General features: G+C 44.3%; 1 pseudogene; it reads left to right on the plus strand.

The window, feature by feature from the left end:
* Positions 1-6,744: 6,744 nt before the first annotated feature.
* LOC136653677 (vomeronasal type-2 receptor 26-like) lies at positions 6,745-12,020 on the plus strand (annotated as a pseudogene).
* Positions 12,021-16,122: the final 4,102 nt, after the last annotated feature.

Consider the following 16,122-nt stretch of genomic DNA (forward strand, 5'->3'; position numbering starts at 1 on the left):
AATGCTGTCCATGCTGTGGCACATGCCTTGCATCTCATGTATTCATCTGGACCCAGGCACAGACCAAGAGGGGATCCTGGCAGACTGAAAATGGAGCCCTGGCAGGTAATGTTTCCTGCCTGGCCATCCAAAATCCTCATAACCTAAGAGCCATGATATGGTGCGCTGCCGCTATGTCAGTATGCCATTGAATATCAAAGCTGTGTGCACCCATGTCTTGTATCTTGTATCTTCCCAAATTCTTTTGCTTCCTAGCCAGAGATTGATGCACCATAATATTTGTAGTTCATGGAATATTTTGGGAAGCTAACCTGACCAGTATATTAATACATTGGTAGAATTATACAGATCAACAATATACTGACCATTGTGATAAGAATATTTTACACCAGCCTTTAGAAGCCCGTGGACCATTGAGACAAAAATTAGAATCATCATGGACCACTTGTGGCTGTGGAGAGTCTGGTCACCGCCCTCTCTGGTGGTCTGCCTCCCCATGGACTCTCAGAGAGGATAGAGAATGGCCTGACCACAGCCACAGCTGACACTTCAATGATTGTGACTGTGGACAGTCCCTTCTCCACCCTCTTTGGTGGTCCATGGGAGATTGCTTGCACGGCGAAACACTGGAAGTGATCAAAGGTGCTTTATTTTTCCGAGACATCGCACACCACTTCTGAGAGTCTCACGAACTTCCTGTGGTCTCTGGATCACAGGTTGGGAACCGGTTTTTTACACACTTAGACAATTTACTTATGGCATTCTTCTTTTATATGGTTTCTTCCGGAGGTATGTTCTGTTGACAATTGTAAAAAAAAGTACAGTTCAATCATACACAGGTTTACTCAGAAGTAAGCCCCACTGCATTCCAAGTTTTCTCTCTTTCCAAGAACCTTTGGGCATCACACTAACTGCCTTGACTCTGTTCTTTACTGTAATCACAGCTGTGGTGCTTGGAATCTTCATAAAGCACAGGGACACTCCCATCGTCAAAGCCAACAACCTCAGCTTCACCTATGTCCTCCTCATCTCCCTCCTCCTCTGCTTCCTCTACTCTTTGCTCTTCATCGGAGAGCCTAAAAAGGTGAGCTGCCTCCTCCGACAATCAGCTTTTGGCATCATCTTCTCTGTTGCTGTTTCTTCTGTTTTGGCCAAAACCATCACCGTGGTGGTGGTTTTCATGGCTACCAAGCCAGATAACATTTTCCGGAAGTGGGTGGGAACGAGGTTGACACATGTTATTGTCTTGTCCTGTTCCCTTCTTCAAGTCAACATTTGCGCTCTTTGGTTGGCCACTTCTCCTCCATTCCCAGATTGGGATATGCATTCCCTGGCAAGAGAAATCATTGTGAAATGTAATGAAGAGTCAGTCATCATGTTTTACTGCATCTTGAGCTACATGGGCATTCTAGCCATAGTCAGCTTCACTGTGGCTTTTCTAGCCAGGAAGTTACCAGATAGTTTCAATGAAGCCAAGTTCATCACCTTCAGCATGTTGGTATTTTGCAGCGTGTGGCTGTCCTTTGTGCCAACCTACCTGAGCACAAGAGGAAAAGCCATGGTGGCTGTGGAGATCTTCTCCATCTTGGCCTCCAGTGCTGGGCTGCTGGGCTGCATCTTTTCTCCCAAATGCTATATCATTGTACTGAGGCCTGACTTGAACAAAAGGGAGCAGCTAATAAGAAGAAAACTATGATATATTATGATTTTGTTCTCTTTACTGTCATTAAACTTCATTTTAAGTCTAGTATTTCCTATGCACTTCCCAATAACAGAGTGAGACAGAATCTTCGGTGAACAGGGTTACTTTATTCACAGATAACACAGGCCAACACACGTTTTGCTTCCTTAAATTTACACCAATTCCTGGGTATATTTGGGGTGCCGATTCCAAAAATGGCATCCGTTTTGCCCTCTCACGTCTAGTTTTGGAGATATAGTATAGCCTCATTAGTGAATGGTTCAAGCAGCTTCCTCATGAAGAAGCCTACACCATGGCTTCCTCATGAGGAAGGTACTTGAACCATTCACTAATGAGGCTATACTATATCTCCAACACTAGATGTGAGAGGGCAAAGCAGATGCCATTTTTGGAATCGGCACCCCAAATTCATATCAAACCACCATAAAGTTTGAGAAAAACTTTTCTGACCCTCAGTTTTGTAGGCCCGTGTAATTTTAGAAAGGGGAAAGAAAACATGAAGCAGGAAAGACCTTGAATCTTCTCCCCCTTAAATGGGGGCAGCTGTCTTAAGGGAGACAGAGCTGATCATCTGTTCTCCAGGATGGATGCTCCCATGCTGCCTCATAGTGGCATCCCATGCCCAGATGATCCATACTTGGAAATGCCAATGATCAAGGTAGCTGGACTGCAGAAGTCCTTCCACAAACCTTCTCACACTTGCAAGCCTCTTCTACCTTTTCTTCCTCCATTGCCTTTGCTGACCTCAAGGGTATATGTCCAATCTACTGCTCCTGCCTCCCTGACCCACACTGAATCTGCCACATGGGGTATTAGCCTCCTGCTTGTCCTCCCCCTTTTCCATTGGACCTAGAAGGTTCTATAAACTCCACTTCACTTCTGTGAGAAAAATATCCACCCCATTGGTGGACAGGTGGACACCAACACCGCTAAAAAGATAAGGCACAGTATGGGAATGATTAGCCCACCCAATTCCATCACTGGTGTAGTTAGAGGGCAGCACACTAAGTTTTGCAGGGAGCCCCCCTGCAGCTTGCAAGCTGCTCCTCCCCTTCCCTCCCCTTTGAAACCATGTAGGCAAGGGGGGGAAAGGAGGCGAATGGCTCCCAAGGGGAGGGGGAGAAGCCTCTTGCACGCTGCAGGGAGGCTCCCTGAAAAACTTAGTGCGCCGCCCTCTCTAGCTATGCCAGTGAATTCCATCACTGCCCTTCCAAAGTCCCTGTTGACTTTTTGTCCAGCCCTATCTACCCAAGCATAAATAGAAACCCCACTTCAGACACTGCAGTGCAAAAGGTCAGACCAGAGGATGGTTACACCTTGAATCAGCTGTCCAAGGAGAGCAAAATTCCTCTGGGCCTATAGCCTCAAGGATCCTCTAGCTCAAATACTTATCTCCAAGATGGATGAGCAGAACCTGGGGAGATGGGTTGTCCAACAGATACTCATAGACCCCATGTAAAAGCTAGCCCCAAAGCACTCCTCTCCCGATGGCCAAACTGACCCTGGCCAAGCTGCCATCTTGAGTGACTGCAAATTAAAACTTGCCAGTGACATGCTGAAGGAACACAGTAAGCACAATGACCGCAACAACATGATCCCAACTCAGGGACCATATCTCCAGCCACAACTTCCAACATACAACAACTAATGGCCCCAAGTCATATGTTTGTTATGGGAGCCATATGTTATGGCTCCCATAACATACAAATATGTTATGAGAGCCATAACAAGCATGGCCCCATCAGCCATAGCCAACAGAAAGCGTGCAGGGAAGCCTGAACCAGCCTTTGAACCTTTGCATCAAAGACCTTCATGGGTGCTGCTGGCAAAAGCCCATCTCCCTTACCCTTCTCTTGGGTGGCAAGCCTGTAAAAAAAGTTTGAAAAAGGTTTGTCTAATTCTGGAAGTTAATTGCTTGGAAAATTCTGGGTCATTAGCAGCCTCCCTCCCTCCCTCCCCCTCCTGATAACTGACAAACATTGCTTCACCAACAGTGCAATTGCAGATGGCTTTGTCAGTTCAAAAACATCTAAGAAGTGATTCTCATCCCTCTAATCATTACCAAGTACCATAATTAATTCAGCTGGCCAATGCTTCAGATATTTCCAAGAAGGCACTAGGAAAAAAAAAAAGAACCAAGCAAGCTTGAAATGTGTATAAATAACCCCTGAGTGCCATCAAGAATTAAGGCAATAGGAAGCAAGCAAGATTCTGTCCATTTGAACCCTTTCCATCTTTCCTTGCATAAACCATCCTTGTCTTGCTTCGTGCATTCAAGCCTGGCTTTTGGGACATCATTGATTTTGAGGAGAAGGTGGATACTTGACCTTTGAAGAAGTCCATTGGCAGAATTAGCTGTCATGAATGCCGACAACTTGCAGTGGACCAGCGATAGAAATGATGAAAAGCACAGCAGATTCCTGCACTAGGGATCAGGTTTGCAGGTGGAAAAATGGAGCCTGTGCTGCTTTTACTGCTGCTATTGCTGCTCCCTCATATGCTGTGCAAAGTCTATTCAGCTCGGTGCATTGGAAATGATCCTGTGTGCATTCCACAAGAGTGGGACCAGTCAGGTGATGTCACGATTGGGGGGATTGTGTCTCATATCCATTACATGATATCCAGCTATTCCTTCAAGAAGCACCCTTCTCAAGAGCGGGTGAAGAATCTTCTACTGTAAGGAATTCTCCTTCCCGTACCCTCCACTGAGTCACATTTGATGCTAGCTTATTGATTTCTATAGTTGTGTGACTGCAACTATTTGCTGAAAGTTACTGGATATGCTTTTGTGAACAAGTGTAACGTGTACACAAAAGGGAGATCTATTTATGTGCTGGGACTTTGTGCAGTGACCAATGACACACCTGGGCAAGGAAGAGGGAAACAAGGATGAAGGTGTAAGAACAAGAACTTTATTGTAGGGATAATAAATACACTTACAGGAAAGAGGAATGGGATATTAAATCCAATGCATTGTTACTACACACAGAGAGAGAGAATTTTCACACATAGGAGGAAAAGATGGTGTCACTGAGCATATCATCAATTTGACCATACACAAGTCAGGAAGACAGGAGTGGGCTTTGGGGTTAAGTGAGTGGGATTGGCTAAGGAGCAAGATTAGTTATCCATTTCTACTGACTCATGTGGAAAGCATTGTTTGGCCGGGCAAGATTGCCAAGATTGCCAAAGAATATCTGGGGTTGGAACTGGTGCTAAAAGTTGAAGGAGCTGGGAAAGCAAACCCAGAGGCTAGGCTGTAGTGGTAGCTACTTGTAAGGAGAACAGGACTAAGGGGCCGAAATTGGTTTCCAGGTAGGAGAAGGAGGTAGCCAACAAAAGGATGCCTGCCCAGCACATGCTGACAGAGGGGCTTTGAGTTCATAAAGGATGACAGAGCAGAAGGTGATGAATCAACAGTTTTCTCAGTTGTGCTCAAGGAAGGGAAGCAGGAAAGATAAAGCTGGAAAGAGAAGGAACGGATCAGACAGCATTTCTGTGCCCAGACGGCACAGTGATTCTTGGGTGACAACTGGAATGGAGGTGCTTCATGTGGCATTTGCAGTTCATTGAATGACAATATTGACAGCAAAGCTAGCTAAAAACTGAGCAATGGAGAACCAAGACATGTGAGATCCCGGGACACAACTTCATATATAGATGTGAAGTTGTCACATCTAGCTTGGCCATGGAATTCAAGAACAAATGTCTTATCCCATTCTGTGTAACTGACTCTCCAATATATACATTGTGATGTATTTTATACATGATTCGGAATGCAGATTGCTTTGTCCCTGACTTCAGAAACAATTTTAGTGCATGCAATATACTGGGAGAATTATCAGCAAGCAATCACCCTGATAGATTTCTTTTTGCTTTCCCTCAGTGGAACTCAATCATGATAAAGCAAGGCAGCTGAGAGCCCAATCCTAGGCATGCTTATTCATAAACAAGTTCCATGGATAAGTTCTAGATAAGTGTAATTAAACATTAAATAAGTGTTTAATGGAACCTACTCCCAGAAAGGTGTGCATAGGATTGCAGCCTAAGGACCCAATCCTATCCAATTTTCCAGAGCCAATTTTTCTGTGCCAATGGGGCATGCACTGCATGCTGTGGTGGTGAGGGGCAGTCACAAAGACCTTCTCAAGGTAGGGGAATTTTTCTTCCCTTACTTTGGGGCTGCATTGTGACTGCATTGATGCTGGAAAATTGGAGAGGATTGGGCCCTACATCTCTGAAAGCCACAACGGGCAATTTGTGTGATTTCAGACATTGAAAACTCTACAACAGTAAACGTTTTTTGCAGTGTGGTCACTAAGTTCTACCAGCATCTCCTGGCCTTGGCATTTGCAGTAGATGAGGTCAATAAGAACCCCAAGATCCTACACAATGTCACTCTGGGGTTCCACATCTATGACAGCTATTCTGATGCAAGGATGACCTACCGTACCACTCTGGACTTGCTCTTTGGATCATATAGCTTTTTCCCTAACTACAGATGTGGCCTCCAAAACAATGTGATGGGAACCATTTGGGGCCTTGATTCTGATACCTCCTCATATATGGCGGACATATTAGGTCTATACAAGGTTCCACAGGTGAGATCTGTACAGGGGAGAAATATGAATTAGGCTTACTCTCACACATAAGTCATAGCATTGTAGAATTAAGGAGTTGGAAGGACACACAAGGTCATCTAGTTTAACTCCCTGCTTGATTTATGTTTATACAATCCGCTTCTCTGTGCCTTCTCCAATATTTGAAATATATAGATGATTTTCAAGTTCTGTAAGAAAGATGACTTGAACTACGTGCCTTTACTTGATAAATTGGTATAAGTTACCATGATGATTCTTGTCTACAGCACACTGTTAGAAATAAAGTTTTAAAAGTACATAAACACATCAAAAAATGAGTAAAGAGAACATTCAAAAATCTACTTCCCTCTCTAAAATGATATTCCATCTTTTTCAAAGTTTTCGTGTGGCTCATTTGAACCAACAACAAGTGACCAATCTCATTTCTCTTCCTTCTACCGCATGGTTCCCAATGAAGGCCTTCAGTACCTGGGAATTGTTCAGTTACTTCTGTATTTCAGTTGGAAATGGGTCGGGCTCATCACCATGAACAATGAAGCTGGAGAACATTTCTTGCAAGTCTTGGAACCGATGTTGTCCAAGAGGGGGATCTGCTCAGCCTTCACTGAAAGATATGGTAACCAACTTCCATCTCTGAAGATAGATGTACTTATTAAGACATTCCTGAAACATGTTCCAGTTCTTATGACGAGCAAAGCCAATGCCATTGTTGTCTACGGGGAAGCAACAACCATCGTAGGGTTAGCAAATACAATATCGGCAATGAGAACTGTGATTCCTGTAATGATTTCTGGAGATAAAGTCCTCGTTGGGAAAGTATGGATTACGACAGCCCAAACCGATTTCACAAGCAACACCTATTACAAGATGCTGAATATACAACCGTTCAGGGATGGTGTGTTTCATGGTGCTCTCTCTTTCACAATTCACTCAAAGGAGCATCTGGGATTCACTGAATTTCTTCAGAATCGAGACCCTTTGGAGGCAAGAAGAGATGGTTTTATCAAGCATTTCTGGGAGCAAGCATTTGACTGTTCATTTCCAAAGCTAGGCTCACCAACAAACAGCAGAGTATCCTGTACTGGGGAAGAGGACCTGGAGACCCTCCCTGCACCTGTTTTTGAAATGGACATGACTGGCCAGAGCTACAGTATCTATAATGCTGTCTATGCTGTGGCACATGCTTTACATCTCATATATTCATCAGGACCCCGGCACAGACCATTAGAGGACAGAGGCGGGCTGGACATTGACCCCTCGCAGGTAATAGCATTGATTTACAGTGCAATCCTAACCAACTTTCCAGCACTGAAGAAAGGGCAGTGCAGGTCTGAGGTAAGGGAACAAACATTCCCTTAGCTTGAGGAGGCCTCCAGATCTGCCCCCCAACTTCAGGATGCAGCACATGATGCCCCAATGGTACCGCTATGCCAGAGCTGGAAAGTTGGTTAGGATTTGGGCCTTATATATATAATTGGCATCCATCCTCTTTATCTTTCCAAATTCCTTCACTTGCTAGCAGGAGATTAATGGAGTAAAAAACAGATGATATTAGTAACCTAGTTGTTCCTCCATAGCAGGGGTGTCCAAACCTTTTGGCAAGAGGGCCACATCATCTCTCTGACACTGTGTCAGGGGCCAGATTAATTTACATTTCAAATTTGAATAAATTTACATAAATAATTTACATAAATGAATATATGAGAGATGGAACTCGTATGAATGAATGAAGGTCTTGCAATAGCTTAAGGTCTATAAACGTCCTTGCACAAAGCAAGGCCAGCTTTTCCTTTGCTGCCACTGCTGCATCACAGATGTGAAATAGCAAGCAGTGGAGGGAACCCTCATCCCACAGCTCATGTGAGAGGACAAACAGTCATCCTCATGCTGAAAGCAGTTGCATCGGGCCAGCAGGGGCTCCAGCAAGTCCCCAGAGTGTCAGAGGCTCATTGGAGACTGGGGGCTCCCTGTGGGCCAGATTGTGAGTCCCTGAGGGCTGCAAGTGGTCCCTGGGCTGGAGTTTGGGCACCCCTGCTCCAAAGAATTGATTTTGGAATTATTGTACAAATCCTCCTATAATCAACTGATAAATTATACTGATCAATGGTTTACCACATTTTTCCTGTGCATGATAACTCAAGTATGTTTAGCCCTTAACTGCAAAATAATTATATTCATATCCTGGTTCTGTTCTAGTGCAAAACCATCTAAGGCCCCAATCCTTTCCAACTTTCCAACACTGAGGCTGCAATCCTATCCACATTCCTGGGAGTAAGCTCCATTGACTATAATGGGACTTACTTCTGAATAGACAGGCATAGGATTGGACTCTGATGCAGCCGCAATGCGGCCCGTGACTGCCTCCGTGACTACCTGCCCATTGCAGGATGCAGTGCACACCCCAGAACAGCCATTTTCAACCACTGTGCCATGGCACACTGGTGTGCCGCGAATGGTCTCCTGGTGTGCCGCAGGAGTTTGGTAGAAGGTCATTTTTTAATAGAACCATTGGGGATATGAGCCCCCACCAACAGCATGGTGTGCCTTGTCAATTTTCCAAAAACTGATGGTGTGCCTTGACAATTTTAGTACCTTGTCAGTGTGCCGTGAGACAAAAAATGTTGAAAATCACTGCCGCAGAACATAGTATCAGTTCTGTTGATGCTGGAAAGTTGGATAGGATTGTGCCCTAAATCCAATTTGAATGCTCATTTCAAAAACACTTAGTGGGAATATCGCATTAAGTTAGAGTCACACAATTCTCTTTGTCTTTCCACTTAGCTCCACTTCCTTCTTCATAGGATCTCATTCAACAACACTTGTGGAGATGAACTTAAGTTTAACCAACATGGAGAATTAGCAGCTGGGTTTGATATTACAAACTTGGTCACTTTCCAAAATGACTCCTATATCAGAGTTCAAGTGGGAAGGATGGATCCTCAGGCTTGTCCAGGCAAAGAATTTATCATTAATGAGGACAGAATTGAATGGCATGAAGACTTGACTCAAGTAGGAATATATTAGCACTACGTTCAAAATGATATTTATTACTGATTACTTCAATATTTTTACATCAGTATTACATTGATATTTGCCAAGTACATCAGTAATTGAATGAAATAGGAGGGCACCATTTCAGAGCAATGCTCAGAAATGACATCATCAAAGACTGGTGGCTTAAGAGACCATAGATATTCCTTCTTACTATACTTTATTTGTACATTTCTCTCAATCATCTGTTGTCCTCTGTTCTTAGATAGATGAACCACTGTTTTGTTTGAAGATACAAGTAGCAGTATGAGAGCCAGGTTGGTGTAGTGGTCTGGGAGGTAGACTCAGACCTGGAAGATCCAGGTTCAAATCCCCCCTCAGCCCTGAAGTACCCTGGGTGACCTTGGGCCAGTCACTTTCTCTCAGCCTCACCTACCTCACAGGGTTGTGAGGAAAAAAGGGAGCAGCCATGTACACCACCCTGAGCTCTTTGGAGGAAGGGCGATATAAAAATGTGATAGATAAAATGTGACAGATATTTGTATGTATGTACTGCAATGCATCTTTATATGACAGAAAGTATTCATCACAGAGAGCATGCCCCTGGGAGCTCACAGGTCTTATCAGCCAATATCACGACCCCTCACATTAACAGAAGAGCATTTGTGTAGCAAAATCTCCCCAAAACATTATCACTATTAAGTTCTCCTTTTATTTAAGAATAGGTGCCTCCCTTATCAGTCTGTAATGACAATTGCCACCCTGGTTACAGCAGGACAGCCAAGGAAGGGGAGAAATTTTGCTGCTATGATTGTGATCCTTGTGCAGAAGGCCTGATCTCAAACCAAGAAGGTAAGCAGTATACTGTTAAACTATATGAAAAATGTATTGTTAGAAGCACCTATAACCTTGCAATAACTTAATTTTCAGCCAAAAACTGTATACTGCATTCTAAGGTGAGGAGGGGAGATGACTGGGCTCTAACTGAAGTTATCCCTTGGGTTATGACAACCGGAGGGGGCTGTGTGTGTGTGTGTGTGTGTGTGTGTGTGTGTGTGTGTGTGTGTGTGTATCACTTACCTTCTTACAGCCCAATCCTATCCACAATTTTCTGGGAGGAAGCCCCATTGACACTAATGGGGCTTACTTCTGAGTAGACATGCATAGGCTTGGGCTGTAAGTTGCTGGATCACCTATGGGTCACCTTGGACCCTATGCCCTCCATTTTGCTGGCATAAGTTTGAAGTGACCCAGGGGATGTTCTGAGGTGGGGCTTCAGGAATCCAAGCCTGACGCACTGCCACCAGGCTCCACCCCCACCCTCCTCTAAAGCCCCCCCTTGCCCACCAGAATCCACCACCTCCCTCCCTCAAAATTCCCACTGCTAGCCTCTCCATTCTCTCTCAGTTGGAAAAGGTATTAGTGTGACTTATTTTTGATCTTTTGCATTATGAATTTTGAGATACAATGACTGGGGTGGTGTCGGAATTGAACAACATTGGGCAGCGGCCCAAAGAGACTGGTCCATCAGTGGTCTTAACTGGTGGTAACAGTGGCATCAGTCAGCCTGAGAGATTTATGCCAGCTCTATATCCAGTACCCCAACTGCTCAAAGATGTTCCCACTAGGCAGTGAGAAGAGTGAAAAGAGCCGTGCTTATCACCATCTGTAAGTTTTGTGGGGCAGCAATACCAGTGCTCCAGGGTTGCCCAGTGCCCAGTGCTGCACATCAAAGTTACAGGTTGAGGTAGATATTGACAAAGCAGGTCACTCTGCTCAGTACCATTATTTTAGGTTTAAAGAGCGAATGTGTTCCTCTTTCAGACATGGATTACTGCATCGCCTGCCCAGAAGATCAGTATCCCAATGAGAAACAAGACTAATGCATTCCCAAGATGCCAAACTTCCTCTCTTGCAAAGAGCCTTTGGGAACCATCTTCGCTGTCCTGGCTCTTCTCTTTTCTCTGATCACAGTTCTGGTGCTGGAAATCTTCATCAAGCAACGGGACACTTCCATTGTCAAAGCCAACAACCGCAGCCTCACCTACCTTCTCCTCGTCTCTCTCCTCCTTTGCTTCCTCTGCTCTTTGCTCTTCATTGGAGAGCCTAATAAGGTGACCTGCCTCCTTCGACAAACAGCTTGTGGCCTCATCTTCTCCATTGCTGTTTCTTCTATCTTGGCCAAAACCATCACAGTGGTTGTGGTTTTCATGGCCAACAAGCCAGGAAACACTTTTCGGAAATGGATGGGGAAAAGATTGTCACATTCTGTTGTCTTGTCCTGTTCTCTTGTTCAAATCAGTATTTGTGCTCTTTGGTTAGCTGCTTTTCCCCCATTCCCAGATTTGGATATGCAACCACTGGTAAGAGAAGTCATAGTGAAATGTAACGAAGGGTCACTCACCATGTTTTACTGTGTCCTGAGCTACATGGGCCTTCTGGCCACAGTCAGCTTCACTGTGGCTTTCCTAGCCAGGAAGTTACCTGACAGTTTCAATGAAGCCAAGTTCATCACCTTCAGCATGCTGGTCTTTTGCAGCGTGTGGCTGTCCTTTGTGCCAACCTACCTGAGCACAAGTGGAAAAGCCATGGTGGCTGTGGAGATCTTCTCCATCTTGGCCTCTAGTACTGGGCTCCTGGGCTGCATTTTTTCCCCCAAGTGCTATATCATTATAGCAAGACCTGACTTGAACAAAAGGGAAAAGTTAATAAGAAGAAAGCATTAGAATGTCTGATAATCTGTCTGATAATCTGATAATGTCTGATAATCAGCTATCTTCCTCTGATGAGTCTATGAAATGAGTCAGTGGGCCTGTCTGTACAGATCCCATCTTCATTCCTTATATTGTCCAGCCTACTACAATATGTATGTTGTGTACATAGAATAAAACCATGTCTTTATGATTCATTTCTCCAGTTACAGTCAGCTCTTCATCCAATACAATGGAGAATCACAGTCTTTTCATTACACATTTTAGTAGTGTGTCATGCAGTTTCATTTCAACTCCAGATGATTATGTTTGATATGCATTATTTTAATCTCTCTATCACTCTGGCTTCTGGCAAAGTTTCAGAAAAGAGACTAGCTAGGTCTCTCCAGTTCATTACCTTCACTGGCCACATCCAAGGGAGAAATGTGACCCTGTTGATTTTCCTGGACATATCAGAAGCATTCATTATTATCGTTCAGCAATAATGACTTAGGGCCTGATCCTGAACATTGCTGGCACGCAGGGTTGCAAACACGCTATGAGCATGCCTGCTACACTTACAGACCTCCCAACACAGACACTGGCTCAGCACGAGCCGGCATTGAGGCAGCACCGGGTGAAGGACGGGCAACTGCTGCCCATTGCTCCAGGTGAATGCCAGGAGGCAGAGAGGCGTGGGGGCATGGAGGGAGGTGTTCCAGGGTGGGGGGAAGTGGGGGATAGTGGGGAGAATGCATGGGGGCGGGAGGGGGTGCGTGACTGGTGGAGCTCAGCTCCGCCATATCCAGTGCTGCATTGGGCCTCTCAGCCCATCATGGGACTGTTTTACTCTGCACTGGCTAAATAACTGGTACGGAGTTGTGTAGTCCTATTATGGGGCCGCTTACCTTACTCGGGAGAAGGGGACAAATGTCCCCTTCCCCCAAGGAGGCGTTGGGAGCCACCATCTCAAGACTGGGCTGTTAATTCTGAAAGAGCATGATGACCTGTACATTACTGAGTCTTGGATTATCGAGATTGGTAGGGTTAGTTCATCCAGCTAAGCTCATCATGTTTCTGGTACAGCACCAACCAATAAACACAGACCACAGGGGGAAGTTACTGTGCTCTGATGGGATTCAATGTCTTTTCCTATATATTCTGACGAGCAGCCCACCTATTTTGTATATACATACCTGGTGCTGGACACCTGAAACAGGGTAGGGATTCTGTGGGTTTACCACCTATTGTGCCACCTAAAAATCTCCTAGTCTGAACTGATGGAAGTGATCTAGGTTCTGGTGGTGAAGATCCCAAGGCTTATTGGATCCATGATAGCCAGACCATCTGCTCTGAAGACACATTTGACAGCCAGTTCAGTTTTTGCCACCACATTTATCTAGGAGAAAAGTTTGCTGATCTAGGGCATGTGACAGGTAGTTCATCCTTTTAGTTCTAAAATCATCCATTTGTTGGGTTGGGACTTCCTGGGAGGTTAATTAAAGCAAGGGCCTGTTGCTGGTAGTAGGTTGCTTTTGAAAGGGCATGGCATACAAGAGGGGTGCCCCTTTGGATCACATCTTTGGGTGGGGCTGAGGGTGACAGCCACCTACCTTTGACCCTTTGAGAGAGCACTGGTGAAAAAGCATTTGGGCATTTGGAATGGGTGCCTAAGGCTTTATCTGGATGGGGGGCTATAAAATTGGTAAGATGGGCCATTTTTTGTGCTCTGATGGTCCATCCCCATCTTGAGAAGGGTGTCTCTGTTGTTCTGCACTCTGCCAAGGCTGTGGATTGCTTAGGAGACCAGAACCGCAGTTAGCATACAACTCTTGCTTGAGATTCCAATTAAGTTAGTGCAAGAAGGTTTAAAGATACCACTTTTATGTTGCTAACAACTGAGACCGGAATTAATGAGATGGGTGGGATTAAACTCATCCAACTCTATTTGATTGCTACTTGATTGTTAAGACTGGACGATACGTCAGGGACTAGAGTGGAAGATGCTTCTTTGCATCTTGGACAGAAACAGAATTGTTACAGAAACCATTTTCTCCCCTGCAATTATCACAGTCATTGTAATTAGCTCCCTTGACCAAAGATCCAGTCATTTCCAAGAGGGTGCAAAAAGAAATAATTCCCAAGCAAGTCTAAAATGCCCATAAATACTCCAACGAGCCTCTGACATTAGGATTAGGGACAAGCAGCAGGCAGGACGCCCATCCCTTTGAACCCTTTCCCTTTTGCTTGGTGGAAGCCAGGCTTCACATCCTTGTTTCCCTGATAGCATTGCAGACCTGTCCTAACACTGAGACTGAGAATAACACAGATCTTTGTCCTCTGAAGAAATCCAGTGGCAGAGTCATCTGCCATGCACACCAGGATGCTCAAATCAAGCTCATACTAGCAGAGCCACATGGAAGACTCCAGCACTCAGGGGAAGGTCTTCGACTGGCAAGATGGGTCCTGTGCTGCTGTTATTGCTGCTACTGCTGCTGCCTCATATAGGGTGCAGAGGACATGCTGCTCAGTGCACAGGAAATGTATACATTCCACATGAGTGGTACCAGCCAGGTGACATTCTCATTGGGGGGATGGCATCTCACATCTACTATGTGACACCCATCTATTCCTTCAGTAAACACCCTTCTCGAGAATGGCTAAAGAGTCTTCTAGTGTAAGGAATTTTCCTTCCACTCCAGAACATAAAGAAATTTTTTAAATTTCAGTTGATTGATTTATATGTTGGGGTGTCTGCAAGCTATCTGATAGTTTTGAAAGAATTGGAGTGATTTAAATGAAATTACTGAGTAGATTAGTGAGTATCTATCTATCTATCTATCTATCTATCTATCTATCTATCTATCTATCTATCTATCTATCTATCTATCTATCTATCTATCTACTGCATAGATGACTCTACAAGATGTGTATGTTCTGATATATTTTAAACATGATCTGTAATGGAAAATGCATAAGTACCTCACAGCACATTTGCAACAAGTAGTGCTGGTGCTGGAGCTGAGTGCTGGCAATGAGGATGTTGGGTTCTAAGGCAGCTGAATCTTTAAGAGCTACAGTACAGTTATATGATTTCAGGCACTGTAGAACACCTGTGCAAATACAACCACATGCTTTCATTTGCAGTGTGCTGACAAAATTCTACCAGCACGTCCTTGCCTTGGTATTTGCTGTAAATGAGGTGAATGAGAATTCCGAGATCCTGCCCAATGTCACTCTTGGATTCCACATCTACGACAGTTACTCTGATGCAAGGATGACCTACCAAGCCACTCTGGACCTTCTCTTCAAATCACACACATTTGCCCCCAACTACAGATGTGGCATCAAAAAAAATGTGATGGGAACCATTGGGGGGCTTGATTCTGAAATCTCTTCAAACATGGCAGACATCCTAAGACTTTACAAGATTCCACAGGTGAGATATATGGGGGAGGGGCGTGGGGAGTTTCCCTAAGTTTGCACAGGCTCTTCCAGTCTCTAAAACTTGTGTGGTTCAGAAAGCGAGAGAGTTAGAACTGAGTTAAATACAAGGAAGTGTAATCCTTAAATTTGCGTGGAGATTTTGCCGCATCTCACACAGATTTATCTTTTCCAGTCATTGAGAATTACATGGTTCTGAATGAGGAGTCTTAATTGCATTAAAAAAAAATGGAAGGAAGTATAACAGTTGGATTGGGAGAGAGGTGGAGATGATCTACTTGTATGTGAGAGCATGGCCACCTTGTTGTATGAAATGTGAAAGTGCATTGATCTAATAAGTGGGAGAGTGGAACACAATTAAACAAGTCTCTCTTGCAATTCTGATTTCAGACAAAGTTATTTGAAGATGTTTCTGCCATAACTATTTCTTTGAATGTCCATCAGGGAGATAAAGTGGGGTATAAATTTATAAATAAATTTACAAAATACAGAGAGATCTGCATTGCACTAGGCAGAAGTCCATGACATACAGTCACACTACTTTTTGGAGATACTATCTGAACCTCAAGGCTCAAACGGAATGATTTGAGCCATCAAAAAGTGATGAAAGAAAGATCTAAGCAAGTGGGTCATTCGTCCTTCTTAATATCCTTGGCGTTGAACAGATGAAGCTTTCCTTGAATGCTAGGAACAT

The sequence above is a fragment of the Tiliqua scincoides genome, chromosome 5 (genome assembly GCF_035046505.1).
Source record: "Tiliqua scincoides isolate rTilSci1 chromosome 5, rTilSci1.hap2, whole genome shotgun sequence".
In the NCBI taxonomy this organism is placed as follows: domain Eukaryota; kingdom Metazoa; phylum Chordata; class Lepidosauria; order Squamata; family Scincidae; genus Tiliqua; species Tiliqua scincoides.